Source organism: Asparagus officinalis, chromosome 5 (assembly GCF_001876935.1).
Source record: "Asparagus officinalis chromosome 5, Aspof.V1, whole genome shotgun sequence".
Classification (NCBI taxonomy): Eukaryota; Viridiplantae; Streptophyta; class Magnoliopsida; order Asparagales; family Asparagaceae; genus Asparagus; species Asparagus officinalis.
This window is the reverse complement of record NC_033798.1, coordinates 5,010,912-5,013,595: the sequence shown is the minus strand read 5'-3', so window position 1 is coordinate 5,013,595 and position 2,684 is coordinate 5,010,912.

The window sequence follows — 2,684 nt, the reverse complement described above, 5'->3', positions numbered from 1 at the left end:
CAGTTCAGTGCAAAGATGTTTTTTTGGCCTCATCAATGATAAAGAATATCGAAATTTTCACATTGCAACACAGCAATTGTATGTTTAGCATCTACCCTCGGATAATTACATATAGAAATTTCTCCATACATTGCAAAATTCATAGATATAAATCTTTATGCATATTCCCAAAAACATTACTTCTTCTAGTTTGAGTTTCCACTCCATCAACTCCCAAAATCTACACTTATTACACTTATTTTGAATCCAGAGATATTTGGTGGATTGCACCTCATAGTAAGTAAATTATTACCTTACTTCCTCTTCATCTAAATAACACTTCCTTATTGTGGCCTTATCCAATCTACTTCTTCAACCAATTACCATTTCTGTAATCTTCGTAAATAGAGTTGTTAAAAAGTGGATTGATCAGAATGTATTGTGCATCTCCACTAAGTAAGCTTGATGATCTGAACCCTCTAAATTAGGGTGATAAAATCCCATTATTTGTTCTATGATGCATGCTTACACTGACATAAGGCTGGCAGACATATGTTCAAATCCTTAAAATAATGGATGTAAATGGATACATCACTAAAAGGTTAAATAAGTTGCAGGGTATTATGAAACACAAAGGATATACTAATCAAGTTAGGAAACAATTAACTTTTAGTGTTTTATCTATTTAACAAATATTGTGATTAGGTATTAATGGTTGCTAATTCAACTGCTTAAAAGTCTGGCAAGTAAAGTTGTATTCCAAGTTCTTCCATCATGATTTTATGGAGGACTTATTATTATATTTTTTCAGTATTTGAAGGAACTCGTCCTTGATGCTAGAGCACATGATGTGGGTGGAATAGTTCTAACATAGAGATATGGGCTTGGTGTGTGCTTGCATGACCGCCCAAATCCCGTGCATCTGGACCAGCCAAGGAAACCAAAGCCTAAAATTTTCTGGTCTATAACAGCAGAAAGGCTGCTCTAGCTTCCTAGATGCAAAACATTGGTTCTTACAGTATGGATCCCTCAGAATAACAAATTACAAAAGCTCCAACTCCTCACTAATCTTTTCCATTGACTCTTATTACAAGTTCCAACTCCGTGCCTCGCTTCCTAGATGCAAAACATTGGTTCTTACAGTATGGATCCTGATCTTCTGATGAGTCGTAGGAAGATGAAGGACACAATGTAAGTGTAGTGAATGAAAAGTTATGCATCAGTTGTTTTACATTTGCTTTTATTGGCAAACAGAAGATTGTTAGACCCCTAGAGGGGGGTGATTAGGGTCTTATGCTAATCTAATCCGATTTAAATGCCAATTAAAATATATTAACAAGTTATCCTAGCAAGTATAAAATACAACAATGTATATGAGCTAGGATGAGCAATATGAATAAAAGAATATATCCTATCAATGAGATATTACAAGTATATGAGCAAGGATATATAAACTAACACAAGGGTAAAACAAACTAAACTAGATAGTGGGCAATATGATCAACAAGCAATATACAAGGGCGATATAAGATATGAACATAAAAATAAGTACGCCAATGCAATCACAAAGCAATATGATCACGGAGTTCGGACCTTCCGTCCTACGTCTCCGCTCCCCACTCCCGGGGAGAAATCCACTATCACAACCGGGTTTTCTACGTTCACCCGAATAACGTTTACACCTCACAGTATCAGTTTTCAACGCTCACCGATCAACGTCACTCCTCACAATCAGTTTTCTAGTTCACCGAAAACTTCACAACACACTCTCGGTTTTCTAGCTCACCGAAAACCTTACAACACTCACAATGTAACAAATATAAATTGTTCTCTAATATGGATGAGAACACAATAAAAGCCCACACTCAATGTTACAACTCTCACAACCCTAATATATTATGAATGCAAATACAATAAGCTCAAGTGGGTGTGTGTAGACAACGAGTGAAATCAAAATCAAAACTAAACTCAATTAAAATCTAGCATATAGAAATTATAAACAAAATAATAAATAGCTAGAAATGAGTTTAGAGATTCTTCTCTGAATAACAAGATGGAGAGATGGAGATTGAAGCCCAAACAAGAAGATGATCTCCTCCACTTGTGAAAACTTCTTCACAAACAAAAACAAACCCTTAAACACACTTTAAACCCTTGTTTAAAACTTATTTTAAAAACTTCTTAGATACTTGAAAAGAGATCAGCAATTGGGTATTTATACCTACTCAAGATCTCAACAAAAAACCCCAAACCAAAATGACAAAACAGCCCAGCAAACAGCTCAGGAAATAGCCGTTAAAAAAAGCAACGGTCATATAGTCGGTCGACCGGAAATTTCGTCGGTCGACCGACAGAGAGCAAAAATACGAAGAATCAGCCTGGACCATCGTCGGTCGACCGGTGCGGTCGACCGATGGAGCTTTCGGTCGGCCGGACCGGTCAACCGACCAACTCTCTGTCGCATGGTGAGAAATGAACAAATGATCGGTCGACCGGTGCGGTCGACCGAAAACTGATATGCAGAAAATTGATATGCTGATTTAAAATACTGTTTAAAAATATCAAATAAATTTCAAAAAATATAAAACTTTGGAGAATGATTGTAGACATGATAATAAACATGCTACAAACTAAGAATCATTTTACAAAATAGTCCAAAACATGAAAATATGAGATACTTGAATTTTGATGTTTTGACATAAACC